At 38.5% G+C, this 15,849-nt stretch overlaps 1 long non-coding RNA gene across 1 annotated transcript; it reads right to left on the bottom strand.

The window, feature by feature from the left end:
* Positions 1–5,654: 5,654 nt before the first annotated feature.
* On the bottom strand, positions 5,655–14,220 carry LOC125614157. Its single transcript, XR_007344802.1, has 3 exons — positions 14,107–14,220; positions 6,617–6,758; positions 5,655–5,985 (listed from the first exon to the last, which is right to left on the bottom strand). It is a non-coding gene; the product is annotated as an uncharacterized LOC125614157 (long non-coding RNA).
* Between the last annotated feature and the right edge of the window lie 1,629 nt (positions 14,221–15,849).

Genomic DNA, 15,849 nt, shown 5'->3' with positions numbered 1-15,849 from the left:
GTGCCACCACGCCCCAACTGACATTGATTTATAGTAGTGTTTGATATGGTCTGATAACTAATAGTGTCAGTTATATGTGTCACAAGAATTTCTTCACAGTCTAGGTTTAGTCCTCTTATTGTTGTGGTGTCTTTGGATACATAGGCATTTGAATTTTCATATAGTTAAATTTATCAATCTTTCCCACTGTGGCTTAAATTTTAATGTCTTATTTAAGAACCCATTCCCTACATCAAACCACAAAGAAAATTTTAAAATGATTATTTCCTTCCAAAACTTTGAAAGTTTGCCTTTTCACATTTGGTTATCAATGCATGAAAATGTGGTGCATGGTGTGAGGTACATACTCATTTTTCCCCATGAGGCTAACCAACTGCCTGATGCTGTTTATTGGATTGTTTATCTTTTCCCTACTTAACTGAAGGATCACTTTATAGGTAGATTCTGTACTTTCACCATGAGGCTCATAATGTCTAGATAGCCCTTCACTGTGGATGTTGACATCAGAGATTACTCCAAAGGAACATGCCAGTCACATCACCATATCAGCTAAACTTGACAAAAACCCACCTGCTCCCACAGAGTATCCAGCTCTTAAATACTTCATTGTTAAGTATGAACAGATAAACCAAAGAGAGCAATCTTCTGAGGAAATCCTCTAGTCTGAAATGTGAAGGCCAAACAAAACCAAACAAACATTCAATTAAAGGAGTGAGGGGAAAAATCAAGTTTATAAGGAGAAGAAAATTGTAAAGAAAAGGGTTTCATTAATATCCTCAGAGTGAAAAGAGAACATTGCATTTATGAAATAAGAAGAGGGTGCCAGTAAAAGGAAGAGAGCAAACAAACAAAAAAGTCTTTTGGAGATTAAAATTGTAATAAAGAGATTAAAAGCTGAGAACATAAAGCTGAGAAAATCTTCCAGAAAGCTGAGTGAGAGGACAAAGAGGTAATACAGAAAAGGTAAGAAAATTAAAGGACCAACCTGGATGGTTCAGCATCCAATCAATGATAAGTTCAGAAAAAAAAAAAGGACAAAGAAAATGGAGAAGAGATTATTAAAGAATTGGGAATTAAATGCCCCATAACTGAAGGACATGAATTTTCAAATGCCTGAACCTATCAGATTCTTAGCAAAAGTTAAAAATAGACCCATCAAAGGAAAGAGAGGTAAGGAAGCCAGGGAACAGTGGGTATATCTGAAGAGGTCACAGGATCGCACCAGCTTACAGGTGAGGGAGATCACAGAATGACATCCTTACACCAGAAGACTTGGTTGGATGCAGTCTAAAAACTTCAGAAAGTTTATTCAAGGTGTCAACATGGAAAGAGGACCTGATACATTAAAAGTGTTAACACAATATTTACATCGTTAATGAAGAGTTGGAGACTGAATTGGTAATAAGAATATAGAAAATTAAGTGAGCAAACAACCAATGGCAATCATTAACTCCAGGTAAAATAAAAAAAATGTACAAAGATGGAAGAATAACCAGGGTGTTGTATAGGCCTCAGTTATGAATAATATTTACACAGTCAATAAAAATATTTAATATTGAACTAAATGTAATTATGCTATAACTATATGAAGATTATAGGTGATGGATGCCTGTGTGGGGTAGAGGCTGGGAGGGTAGAATTGAGCTAAATCCTCATTTTCAGTATTGAAAAGTCAGTACATAATGCTGAAAACTGAAAAGAAAATAATGAGCATGGGTTGGTAAAGATATCAAGCTAATTAGCTAAGAGAAGTGAAAATAGCTGCCTTTGGAAGGTAGAAAATGAGTAAATGATTTGACTATACTCTGCATATATAGCTTTGATATAAAAATAGAAATGATTATAAAAAAGAAAGAGGACACCAATATTAACAATAATAATTAAAACACATCAAAAAATCTTAAATCTTTGCCAGGAAAACAACTTATTATTTTGAAAGCTGGTAATAAGGGGAAAGAACCAACCATTTATCCTGACTTTCCTGTACACATTTATGTCAAAGTAGGCAGATAGTTGATGAGGGAAATTTTCTGGTTTTAGAGGTATTCTAGCCATAAATGAAGAAAGCATGATAGAGTTAGAATATTATCATTTCTTGATTTCTAATGATATGATGAACCCAGGCTGTGATCATCAGGTCTGCAATTTTACAAAAGACAAGAAAATCAGACATTATGAGCCTCATGATGGAATTACAGAATCTCCCTATAACATAACCTTTCAGTTAGGAAAACTATAATTCAATAACTGGCAATGAGATACCTTGGTTAGCAACATGGGACTCAAGTCTGATTGTCATTTCTATAGGAGCCAAGTAGAAGAAGAGGGCTAGGAGAAGCAGCATTTCGTCTAAATGTTTACTTAATCCCCTATTTTTCATATAGCTCTTCTGACCTTAACTGTACCTGGTGTTCCCCAGTTCAGATGTCCCCTGATATATTCTTTTTCAAAAAAACAAATTTCAGTTGCTGCTAGAGTGCAGGCAGGGCAGTCAAATGCTGCACAGAATTAGGTAAGGGATGTGGCCTCTAAATGGTTCATATACACAATTTCATTCAATCCTTTTGCTTTCAGCTCAACCCTCATCCCAACTTCCAGGGTTCACTGTTACCAACAATTCCTAAAGCCCTTCCCATGATGCTCCGTATAGCTATTTGGTTCACAGCTTTCCACTATGCAGTTAACAATTCAGATTTCTTAGGTTTTCTAGGCCACTGACTGCTTTTCAGCTTCCAAATTTTGTTGCTATTATCTCCTATTTTACTTAGCTTTTCAAGCTTCTATCTTAAAAAAAAATCCCTTTTCTGTCATTTCAGAGGAGCTTTGAGGACCAAAAGGAAGGCCATACATTTCCTGATTCACAATTTCTTCTGAAGCTGGGGACTCTTTGTTCTCCTATGTTTTCTTTATTCCTTGTTCTTTTTGTTCAGCCACTGATCTTCAAGAAATAAAATTATACCCCCATTTTACAGATAGAACATTTTAGGAACAAGAGAAACCAAGTCATTTTCCGCAGATGACAGAGTTAAAGGTGAACCAATATCTCAGTGCATTTGTGTTGCAGAAACAAACCAATTCTATTACATTATTTAGTTGTCACATTCCTTGCACAAGTTACTCTATCCTGCCTGCCTATGGCTTTGCAGGTGACCTCTACCAATGTCACAGCCGAGTAATAAAAGCCAGAGTTAGTTGCTGAATACAAAATGACCTGACTAAACATTCACACATTACTCTCTTCTGCAAAGAAAAAAATGGAACTAATGTGACCTAGTATTTTTCATGATAATGACTATAATTAACTAGCCAAGCTGAACGAGACTTGGAATTCATCTGAGAAAAGACTACCAGTGCCAGCTTTTGGAAACTGGAGGCATGACAAATTTGTGAGTTGGGTCTTTTAGAAACAGGAAAAAAGCTGAGGCCATCTAAAATTTAATTTAGTATCTGAAAGTAGGTCTCAAAATGAAAATGATGCTTTACCCTTTAGAAGCAGAATTTTCTGGATTCTTATTCCTCCTGAAGTGATTTACTGCATGGATTTCTCTTAGGTTAGCAGGATGGTTACTCCATGTTTAAACTAAGAACAATTCACAATTTTTGCTTAGATTTATTACTCTCGCAGATAGTTGTCTGCCTTTATTGCATCAGTAACAATCAGACTAATATTGCCAGCAGATAATGTCATAATCCACTGATGAAACCATTCATTACTATTTTTGCCATTTCTTTATCTATTTGGGATATAATATGTAGCTCCCTTATGAAAATGTGTCTGATGTGCTGAGGTTATACACAGCTTGATTGCATTCTCTTGACTTTATGGATGAAATGAACCTATACCAAAAACCTGGGATTACTCTATAAAAATGCCTCTGAATTAACTATGCTTCCTGTTGGTAAATTCTATTCTAAAGTGATTAAAATAAAAGTATTGAGCTAGAGATTATCTACACCAGTCTTTTCATTTTTATAGAAAACTGAATCGCAGCCAGGCTACTCAGGAAGGCTACTCTAAATGAATCAATAAAGAATAAATGTACTTGAAAAAGAATTTATGGTTTGGCATTCTTTGATTGAAGATGTAGAAAGAGAAACCCTGCACAGTATGAGAACAAGAGCTAGAGATTATCTACACCAGTATTTTCAATTTTATAGAAAACCGAATCTCAGCCAGGCATGGTGGCTCACATCTGTAATTACAGCCACTCAGGAAGCTGAGGCAAGATGATCCCATGTTCAAGGCCAGTCTCAGCAATTTAGCAAGAACTTGTCTCAAAATTAAAAAAATAAAAATAAATGGGGATGTAGCTCAGTGGTAGAACGTCCCTGGGTTCAATCCTCAGCACTGGAAAAAAGAAAGAAGTCTTAGAGAAATTTAGTGACTTTATCCCATAAAACTCAATTATTAAATAGTAGAGCTGGGAGTATCCAGACCTTAGAAACCTCAAATCCAGGGCTGGGGCTGGAGCTCAGTGGTAGAACACTCACCTTGCATGTGTAAAGCACTAGGTTGGATCCTCAGCACCACATAAAAATAAATAAATAAAATAAAGGTATTGTGTCCATCTACAAATAAGAAAATATTAAAAAAAAAACACCCAGGTCCATTCTTTTTCTACTTTATTATGGCAGCAGGGTTGGTTAGAAAAATTTTCTCTACTTATTTATTTTTGATAATAGTTAATAATTTGGTACTTTAAAATAGGATATTCTACCTTCTTTGGGGGCTAATTAGAAGCTAACAAGAGTCAAATAAAACAAAATGAATGAAATATCTCTCTGTAGAAATGTTTCCAGGCCTACTTTAAAAACTTCAAAGTGATTTAATAATGAGCTGCTGTTGGGACTGGAGCTTCTCCCACATTTTAGAATATTATGGTTTAAAAAGCTTGTCATTAACTGCTGCAGTCTGGCTGGGCACAATTCACTAGTTACTTGTTAAGCAAGAACAAACTTTATTTTTAGAAGGCACGCTGAACCAAGCAGGCTCTCCAGGAATTCCCTCAGAGCCCAACTGCCACCACCGGCTCTTCCGGGGAGCCTCTCAACCCCAACTCCTCCCGCCAATTGGCTGGATCATGTGAGCGGAGCCAAAAGAGTCCCCTAATGAGCAGCTCTGTGGTCTGAAAGGGCGGGGAAACAGCCCAATAAGCATCACCGCAGAGGAGCCAATCAACTGGAAGTTTGCTGGGGCCTCTATGAGCCAATCAGCTGGAAGTTTGCTGGGGCGCTTCAGCTGTGGCTCTCAACATCTAACAAACAACTTTCTAGCTAGCTCAGTTTCTCCATTGCAAGTGAGAATTGTCTTATGTGAATAGACACTGTTGAAGCAAGCTTGAATTCATTTGGCCTTTTGGTCAAGTCAAGGGTGTTTAGCTTGTAAGGAACAGAAACACACATAAACTAGCAGCATCTAGAACTCTACAATTTCTGTGACTCAGCTATACTCCACATGTCTGCTTCTAATGAAAGTCTGCTAGGACCAGAGTTGAGATCTTAGTTTAAGTTCTTCCCAACATAGATCATGAGAATAGGGTTCGGATATAAACGGTTTATTTGGGGGTGTCTTAGTTAAGGCTACTGTATCCAATGATCACAGACTGGGGCAGCAGGTGGGGGGGCTTCAAAACCAAACATTTATTGCTTACCAGTCTGAAAGCTCGACTTCAGAGATCAGGGTGCCAGCACACTTGGGTTCTAGTGAGAGCTCTTCCTGGTTTGAAGATGGACGTTTTCTTGCTCTGTCCTTCTTCCATGGCAGGGAAGAACAAGCTCTTTGCTTTGAAACTGAAGTTTTGAGATGAAACTCAATTCACTGCATCCACTGACAGTTGGAATTGGCACAAGCTGCATGCCCCTACAGCCAAAAAGTGTTACAGCTCTTAATGGCAGGTAACGCCCTCCAGTGTTGAGGGTGACCCCAGCAACTCATCTTCAATTTCTTCTTCTTTCTGGGTTCTCCTCTAATTCCAAGAATGAAACCTACAGACCAAGATGAGTGAGTTAACAGTAGGATTTACTCAAAACGGGAAAAGAACTCCACACAAAATTACTTGCACCAAAAGACAGAACCCACAACAGGATTTCTCTGTGAGTGTGCTAGTCTAGGGGGTTTATATAGCACTTGTTCACTATTATTGATTTAAACTTATGCTAATTAGGGCTTGGAAATGTACTAACACTATTGGTCCATTCTTTTTTGGGGGGTGGATACTGGGGATTGAACTGGGGGCACCTGACCACTGAGCCACATCCCCAGTCCTTTTTTATATTTTATTTTGAGACGGGGTCTCCCTGATTTGCTTAGGGCCTTGCTAGATTGCTGAGGCCGACTTTGAATTCAACGATTCTCCTGCCTCAACCTCCCCAGCTGCTGGGATTACAGGCATGTGCCACCACACGCAGCTATTGGTCAATTCTTGAGTCATTCAAGTCTGCCCCATTTCCATTTTCTCTCACCTTCTGGAAGTAGGAGGATGAAGTCATTGACTGTACATGCTCAGTGGGGTGTCTGGCACTGCACTGCCCGTTAGAGTGTGGTTCTGCAGCAGGCATCTCCATTGTGTGGAATCTAGGCTGATAGAGGGTGGCAGATAGGCTTGCCATGGCTCACCTTAGCACTGGCCCATCGTGCCTCTCTCTTGAAGTGCAGAGAGCTCCAACCCACTCGGTCCACCACTTTGCTGTTCTACCACTCCATCGCTCCACTGCTGCTTCTTGGCACGGACCAGTAGGCTGACTGCAAGGCCTGGCACCTGAGGAGCAATGTCACTGTCCTATAAGTGCATTGATCTCATAATGAGGGCTCAACCCTAAAAATTAATCACTGTCCAAACACCATAGTACTGGGGGGTGGAATTTCAACGTACGACTTTTGGAGTGACACAAACATTTAGTTCACAGCAGGGGTTGATATTAGGAAGCACAGAGGAGGAAACTAGAAAGAAAAAGGAGAACATTCAATACAAGATATGTTAATAAGTGGGTTATTGCTAGGGGACTCAATGTATTGGGCACCTTCTGAGAGACTTTATGGATCATGTTGCAGAATTATTCCTCCAAGAGAGTGAGGAAATTGGAGATGTTCCCAGTAACTCATGTTCTACATTGGTTAGAAGGTACTCCTTTGGCATTAAATTCCCTGGCACTTCCTGGCCTAGCACATAGGTAGGCCTAGCACTCTCCCATAGCCAGAGATTATTCTAAGTCAGAGAAATATAGGCACTTGAGGTAAAAAGTCTCTGGTAATATGGGAACATACTGTCCACTGAAGTTGCACATGATGTCTTTGATGAGCAGAGGGGCTATGGATATAATACCAATATTGACACTTTAAGTAGGCACCTGAGGCAAATTAGGCCAGGTATCTGGGAAAGAATGAAAAGATATCTGAACCAACACTTCAGCAATGGCTGTATGCACAGAAGTTCTCATAGACAATGTGAGAGAACCAGTATCCTAAAGCTTGTCTGCTAGAGTCCTTTCTGGATACACTAAGACCAAGAAATTTCTCCATGGAACATACATATGCTAAAATTCTAGGAAAGCCTCATGCTCATGATCCAGATATTCTACCTTTATATCTTCAAGGAAGCAATAGATCCATCTGCAGAAGCAATTATTGTAAAAATTCTTTAGTAATCAAATTCTATCATTCTGCTCATTTTTATCACCTTTTAAGATCATGCCTTTGGTTAATTAAAAAAAAATAAATTCATTAAAAAAGAGCAGAAGGAATGCCCTATGTGACCTTTGGAAAATCATTTAAGTATTCCAAATTACATGTAAGAATTTTTTTTTCCTATTCATACTGGGGTTGAAAGGATAAATGAATCAGCCCTTTTTATTTCCCTCCTGAGTCACAAACTAATTGAGATCAAAACCACAGGAATAAAACAGATAAGGATAAAAATATCAGCGTTGTCATTCTAAGATTGAATTATATAATGAAACTGGATGCAGACATACTGGGCACCTCAAAACCTCCCTCCCTAGCAATGTACCCAAGAATACAACCTCCTACTTTCAAGGAGAATTAATTTTCTGGGAAACTTAGTTCATAGAGTTTATGAGTACATGAATCCTCTGGACAAAGAGAGAGAGAGAGAGAGAGAGAGAGAGAGAGAGAGAGAACACATAAGTAAATAATCAAGCCATAGGACTACACTGTGTTAGTTGAATCTTCGGGAAGCAGCCTCTAAGACAGAGTTAGGAGTGCAAAAAGCTTATTATGGTTAAAAACCTTTTAATAAGATAAAAGTGGGAGGAAGCAAATTGGGCATGGAAAATCTTCAGATGATGCTACAGTCTGACATCTATCAAAGAAAAGAAAAGAAGAAGCAGAATTGGGTAGGGATAACCTGGGATCTCAATGCAGATTGGACAAAGTCTCACACAACCCACTGGGGAACTCCAGAGTAAATAATCCTTATATTGGAGTCTCACATTGGCAGAAATGGGCAGATTTTAGCATTCCTTCTGTGTTTGGTCACTGGGTAGGCTGCCAAGAAGAATGTGATCTTAAAATTTTGGAGGCTGTCAATTAGCTGCACTCCTTACAACTGAATGGCAAGTTCTCTCTTGAAGGGTGATCTGAGTGGCACACCTTCACAGCTGCCATACACTCTCTGTTGCTTTCCCTCCTGTTTCTAATTTTTTTTTTACTCATCATTAAAAGAGAATAAAATCATGGCATTTGCAGGTAAATGGATGGTATTGGAAAAGATAATGCTAAGTGAAGTTAGCCAATCTCAAAAAAAAAACAAATGCCAAATGTTTTCTCTGATATAAAGAGGCTGATTCATAGTGGGGTAGGGAGGGGGAGCATGGGAGGAATAGGTGAATTCTAGATAGGGAAGAGGGGTTGGAAGGGAAGGGAAGGGACAGGGGATTAGCAAGGACGGTGGAATGTGATGGACATCATTATCCAAAGTACATGTATGAAGACTCAAATTGGGTGTTAACATACTTTATATACAAACAGATATGAAAAATTGTGCTGTATATGTGTAATAAGAATTGTAATGCAAAAAAACCCCCAAAGTACATGTATAAAGGCATGAATTGGCGTGAACATACTCTATATGCAAAGATATGAAAAATTGTACTCTGTGTAATAAGAACTGTAATGCATTCCACTATCATGTATTTAATAAAAAATAAAATAAATAAAAAATAAAATCAATAAAACTTTAAAAATGATAAAAGAAAAAGAAAAAAGAGGTGGTAGGCTTTCTGTTTTTTAATTTAATTAATTAATTAATTTATATGTGGTGCTAAGGATTGAGCCCAGCACCTCACACATGGTAGGCAAGCACTCTGCCACTGAGCTACAGCCTTAGCTCCTGTTTATATTTTTTAAAAAGTTACTTATTCACCCCTGGAGAGGGGTAGGCAAAGGAACTGAGAGAAGCTGGATGTGTTGCTGCCATGTGTTTCTTTCTCGGGAAATAAAGTGTAAACACACACACACACAACAAAGAAAAGTCCTTAGGGCGACATGAAGCATAAGAAACTCCCACCCTTTCCACTAATAACATAATCCTATTTGCCTTCTAAGCCGAATGGGTCCTGTTAACTGGAGACCCCTATATGTTGTTGACCTAGAGAGCCAGAAGGGTGTCAATGAATCGCCTAGCAAGATGGAACAGAAAATAAGTGGGGGTATGGATGAGCCAATATATTAGTAATTGTATGAAGGACAGAGAGGAAAATCATTGTAACAGGAAGCCCAAGAAAGAACTTGGAAGAATATAAATGTCAAACAAATTTTGAAGTTGATTGCTTTGAGGAACAGGATGTAAACTCTTGGTTTCCACTGCAAAATTCTAAGAAAGTCTGCATTGACCTCAAATGCTTTTTGAAAGTAGGTTCTTCATAGGAAGCTCAGTGAGGTATGACATTTTTATCTAAATGGATAGAGCATGCAGCAGAGCTAAGTGGTTGAAACAGTAATCTACCTCAGGTCAGCATGACACTGAAGCCCATGCTTTTAACCACTAGGCTTATACTGCTTATTTGGCATTAAGAATGGCAGTGGCTCACAAAGTCAATGGAACAACCTAAAAATTGTGCTCCTAACATGCCAGCATCATGGAGTTCCTTCTTCTATGTTACTGTGTTCCCAAACTTGGGTGTGTACCAAGAGACTGCTTACCCACTCTGGTTTTCCATAGTTGCTCCTAAAATAACTCTGCCTGATTAGTTAATACCCCAAGAGTCCACATGATCAGACAAAGAAGACAATTTTGATCTTCCTGTTCTTTGATTCAGCTGTGACCACACAATTCACCCTGGGTTCTCCTGGAATATGCTGGAGGTGATCAGAAGCATTTTACTCCTTTAGTTGGAAATATAAACCCAAGCAAACAAACCAAGAGAAAGAAAATATCATCTCTGGTGAAGAACCATAAAGAGAGTCCAAAGGTTCAAACCTTGGGTATATTCAATGAATGCCCCCAAATCTTCCCATTACCACCACTAGTAGTAGTAGTGGTGGTGGTGCTGGTGAGGAAAAAAAGATTGTAGGAATCAGGAGAGGTCTATTCCTATCTCTTCTTTTTCCTACAGGATGCAGTGATTTCTACTCACCCTACTTCTGCCCAACCTCTACTGCTTCTGCTTCTTCCAGGAATTCATTCCCTTGCCTCATTGCCCACCTTTATTCTTTCACTGCTAATCTACTTTCTCCTTTTCTACAGGCCAGCCTTTGGTCTCCTCTAACAATAAATATGGCAGCACAGTACGCATAGTAAGTAATGAACCACCATAAATCAAGGCCAAATGAGAAGCTATAAAACAAAGTACTTACCAGTTTTTAAAAAAAATCTATAATTATGACCATTCTAGTATGTTCTGTTTTAGCATTTAAAATTATGGTTAGCTAAAATAAAATAAAATTATGGTTAGCTAATGAGGAATATTTAAGAAAAGAGATTGTTAGAAATATGTATGTGTTTTTGCCTGTCCAAAATCATGAAGAGAAAGATTAGTTGGTTTCTACATGACCAGTTCCATGTGAGAAAAATACCTATGACAGAAAATTTACTCATTAAGTCATATTACCTGATGAATATCAATTGGGAGAAAACAAACGTAACATGCTGTTGGTGCCCCACTATACGTCCTTGGCATTTACCTTGTCCATATATGCTGCTCAACTTCTAGCAGCCAGCCCCTGAAACTTTTTGCTTGATGGCTTTCTCTGAACACTGGAGTGCTCTCTGCCTGTCCCTTCAAACCAATAACTGATGGAGTTACTGGAAAAATATTCCAGCTCCCTTGCTGCATGAGTGAGATAAATCTGACATATGTTTTCCCAGGAGATTTTGCCCTAGTTGATTTTCATCATCTTGCTTGATAACACAAATTTTATTAGCTTCCTACCCTTCCCTGCTTTACTTCTCTATTTCCTTACTCATATTTCCTGGGATTATCTGCCAATAGACACTTGCATTCAAACCATTGCTCAGGGTCACTTCTGGAAGAACACAAATCACGAGAACAATTTTGTTGGTTTGATCTGTTGCTTGCTAAGCAAATTTCTGATTGAAAGTTTAACTTCTTTAGTGGTCAATTTCTGATAAGACATGCAGGTAATCTGTCCTGTGAATATGTAAACCTTATCTGTATCTGACCAGTAATTGTTGGGCAATATTGTTGGTGTGAGTCAGGCTTCTTTAACAGGAATTGGCAAATTATAGCCTCTGGGACAAATCTGTGCAACCACTCATTTTGTAAATAAAATTTTATTGGAACACAGCCACATAAATATATTCTGACTGACTGCTTTCACATTACAATGGTAGAGTTAAATAGTTGTGACAAAGATGATATGGGATGTAAATTCTAAAATACTTACACTTTTTTTTTGTACCAGGGATTGAACCCAGGGGCACTTAACCACTGAGCCACATCCCTTCACTGAATTGCTTAGGGCCTCACTAAATTGCTGAGGCTGACTTTGAACTTGCAATTCTCCTGCCTCAGCCTCCTGAGCTTCTAGGATTACAGGTGTGCACCACCACATCTGGCTAAAATACTTACACTTTACAGAAAAAGGTCACTGATCTCTCATGTGGAACCTGTACACCCTGAGATTCTTTGAGAGAAATAAACCCTTGCATTAACAATTTGCGGGCTAGAACTTGAACCAATGGCATAATGACATTTTCACCAAGTGGCAGCCCTGTGACACTCTCAGCTTGAGATACAGACTGGTCTCCATCTACTTAATTCATTCTAGTATTTGAATATAGCATGTTTAGAATTGTGGCTTGGGTATTTTAGAGCAGAAATAAGAAGGCTTGACGGAGGAGAATAGAAGTTCAATGGAGTATACAAAGGGAAATGAAGGGGGTGGGGACAGGAAAAGGAAAGACAGTGGAATGAGTCTGCTCTAACTTTCCTATGTACATATATGAATATACCACAGTGAATCTCACCATTGTGTACATCCACAAGAAATTATTTTAAAAAATAAATAACTGCAGGTAAGTGGAAGAAAGATCAATAGAAGGAAGGGAGCAAGGAGTAGGGAAAGAGAAGAGGAAGGAGAGGTACTGGGGACTGAATTAGAACAAGATATATTCCATGCTTGTGCAGTTATGTCAAAATTAATCTACTGTCATGTATAACTAAAAAGAACCAATAAAAACAAAAAAAATTTAAAAAACAAAAAAATAAATAGAAAAAAAGAAATAAGAAAGCATGGGCTAGATAGGAATATTAAGAAAGTGTCTTTTAAAATAAGTTCATTATCAAACTTGAGGAAAGCTTCTTTCCAGAAAACTTCCTTTCTTTATTGGCCTAGTTCTTGCTATCATTCTGTCATACTATATCCTATTGGTCCTTACAGGCTCAGCATTAATTATTACTATTATTTTAAATATTTAGTTTTTAGTTTTAGTTGGACACGATACCTCTATTTTATTTATTTATTTTATGTGGTGCTGAGGCTCGAACCCAGGGCCTCACATATGTGAGGCAAGTGCTCTACTGCTGAGCCACAACCCCAGCTCTAAGCATTAATTATTAATTAACTTGAAATATGTTGATAAGGTCCTTTATAAGTGATCCTAAACTGTGCCATGATTCTAGCTAGCTCAAACTCCTGCAGCATAGAAACAGTTTCTATTCTTTCTTTTCAACCTCCTATCCCCCGATAATTGATACCACAATATATTGTATATGGTAAATGCTCAGTAAAATTATTGTTATTACTATTATTGTGGTGCTGTGGATGGGACCCAGGACCTCATGCATGCTAGGCAAGCACTCTACCACTAAGCTATATCCTCAGCCCTTTGTAAGATTATTTGTCCTATATCTATCACACACAGATTTTCATAGATGAGGTAATAGGCTAATCAATCTAGAACCATTTGGAATAAATGAAACAAACTACTAAGTCATAAATTTTAAATCTACTAAGTCATAAATTTTTAAATTTTAAATTTACCCTTCCTGAGTAAACAGTAATGAAACTAACAAAGAAAGAAAGAATATGCATGACCTATTTGGGAAATTAACCAGATTATGTGAACTTTATATCTGGGAAGAAATTCTTCTGGGCAGAGACTAATTACTAAAAATGTGTTTTTGCTCAATCACCCACACTCTAGTTAGCAGATGAAATAGGTAAGCCAATAATGACACTTCTGGGTACATTTAGACACTGGAACAAGAGCCTATTGTGACACTTATTGTCTCTGTAGCCTTATTTTTATTCATTCTTTGATCTACTATGATCTGACTTTATTTTTTATTAAGTTCATCCTACCACTTATAAGCTCCTGTTTATATATATGGTAGGGCTTAAGGAGAGAAAAATGCACATGTTCCCTGCATTCACAGTTTCCATAGCCTATTAAGGGATATTGACCCATGAACCAAAAATAGCCATACAAAGTGTTAAATGTCATTAACAAGGAACAAAGTAGAAATTGTAGTAACACAGAGAATAATCAACTCTGTTTGAAGGTAAGTTTTTGGTTGGGCTTCCTGGAAGTAGATCCTTCCAGAATGAACTCAGGAGAAAGCCATGCAGCAGGATAGGGCCAGTGAAGGAACCAAGCAAGGAAGTGGTTTAAGGCAAAGTCTCACCTTCGCTAGATAAAAAAAATGGTCTCTGGATCATAAAACTCACTGCTTTTGTTCTTCTGTATCCCTGGACTTTGGCTGTCTCAGTTGGCCAAGGATAATCCTCCTGAAAAGGTCACAGACATAAGCCGTCAGCTGCCGTATACTCACAAGCAGCTGTGTCCTGCTGGTCAAGTGGATCTGGGCAAAGCACCAACAGCATCTACTAAAAGAGGGTTATAAGAACTAGATTATCACTTTGCACAACCTAACATCTGAGCATATTTCCTCTTAAGGAAAAGTATAAAGGTAGATGGGAGATAAGGTTCTACTTTGTATGATGCTTCCCATTTTCTAAGCGTGGTCCTACAGCTTTCCAAGTATGTTACTGGATGTCTTTCAGAAAATTTATTTTCTGCTTTGATTAGCCAGAGTTGAATTTTGTGATTTGAGATCCCAGAAAGGTACAGAGATTACAGAAATTATTAGATCACAGATAATTATTGCCCAAAAAGGATATGAGCCGGTTGTGGTGGTGCACGCCTATAATCCCAGCGGCTCTGGAGGCTGAGGCAGGAGGATCACCAGTTCAAAGCCAGCCTCAGCAAAAGCAAGGCACTAAGCAACTCAGTGAGACCCTGTCTCTAAATAAAATACAAAATAGGGCTGGGGAAGTGGCTCAGTGGTCAGGTGCCCCTAAGTTCAATTCCTGGAATCAGAACAAAACAACAACAACAAAAGGATATGGGTCATTAGGAAGAAGAGGAGCACATAGAAAGGGGGGAGATATCAAGTCTGTTCAGGCTAAGAGCTATAAGTCTAGGGTGACTCTAAAGTTTATTACTTGAGAGAGTGGGGCAGGTATGGCAAACCTAGGGAGGGTTTGGCAAATAGACAATGAATTCATTTTGAGACTTGCTTACTCAGTTTTTTGAGAACATCCAGGGGAAAAGTTTCACAGGTGGATGTGCAAGTTTTGTCATTAAAAACAAAACAACAAACAAAACAAACACACCTGGGAGGAGAAAGAGACAGATTGGCCATGGATGTGGCTGAGCTCAAGGCGGCAGATATATAGAGCAAGAATTAAAGAGGTCCAAGGTAAAATCTATGACCTAGCCTCCCTCTTAGCTCTATGTATTTCTCTATAGATTAATCCTAGGCAAACCAAGTGAGGACAAGGCAGGCAAGGAAGAAAGGACTAGCCACCACTAAGTGCTATAGAATGATCAAGAAGGGCAAGTTCTGAAGAGACAAATAGTGATGTTAATTGGTAAATCGGTGACAACCTTTGAGAGAAGAGTTTTGTGAAATTCCTTAAGAAAAAAATAATCCCTCTTCCTGGATAAGGTAAATCCATGCCTCTCCACTCCTCTGGGGGTCTTCTTTTACCAACTCTATCCCCTTATACTTCTGTCTTTTTAACTCTCCTTCTCTATTGCTTCCCCGGAAGCAAATGAACATAGCTAAAGTATGTTTTCCTTTCTTCTTCATTTGTAGAGCTCCAAGTCACACTTTAAGGCTCTATCTCACTCCATGGTAGATGTTTTTTTAACTCCCCAGGTAAGAATTAGACCCCCTTTTCTCTCCTGGACTCACACAGCACTTTGTGTTTATATCTCTTTTAGATCTTACCAGATTAGATTGGAGATATTTATTTCTAAGTCTATCAGACTATGACTAGGAACTGTGCCCTGGCCACACTGTGCCCTAGTGCCAAACATAACGTAGAACATGCCACAGAACCCAACATGATTTGTTGAAGGA

Source organism: Marmota marmota, unplaced genomic scaffold (genome assembly GCF_001458135.2).
Source record: "Marmota marmota marmota unplaced genomic scaffold, marMar, whole genome shotgun sequence".
Classification (NCBI taxonomy): domain Eukaryota; kingdom Metazoa; phylum Chordata; class Mammalia; order Rodentia; family Sciuridae; genus Marmota; species Marmota marmota.
This window is presented reverse-complemented; position numbering and strand designations above follow the sequence as displayed.